The sequence below is a fragment of the Polyodon spathula genome, chromosome 30 (genome assembly GCF_017654505.1).
Source record: "Polyodon spathula isolate WHYD16114869_AA chromosome 30, ASM1765450v1, whole genome shotgun sequence".
NCBI lineage: Eukaryota > Metazoa > Chordata > Actinopteri > Acipenseriformes > Polyodontidae > Polyodon > Polyodon spathula.
Genome location: NC_054563.1, coordinates 8,405,033 through 8,405,477, shown reverse-complemented (window position 1 = coordinate 8,405,477; position 445 = coordinate 8,405,033).

Genomic DNA, 445 nt, shown 5'->3' with positions numbered 1-445 from the left:
AATGCAGCAGACAGTCCTCTTCATTTCTGAGTGTCGGGGGAAAAATCCATCTCGGTGGCATATCCCCCGTAAATAACTGGAGTCGTAAAGGTGACAACTGTCAGAAAGAAATTACTGTTCCCCTTTAATACTGAGCCCGGGCCAGTATTTTACAAAGTGCCGAAAACTGCAGCGTAGGCGTATTGATCAGCTGTGTGCATAATTATTACTGAGATTTAGAGTCTGCTGTTATTACTGCGCTGTGATTACATCATAACCTTCAACTTGTAAACTGTAAAACAGTAAAAGCACTATGATTGATAAACAATCGTATTGATTTGAAGCTGAACTCCTCTTTATGTTTTACTGGGCAGCTTGATTTAACCCCATGAAACTCAACCAGGTATCTTTCTTGAGGGAATGCTGCCAAAACAAGGATATTTTCCCATCATCATGGCTGTATACA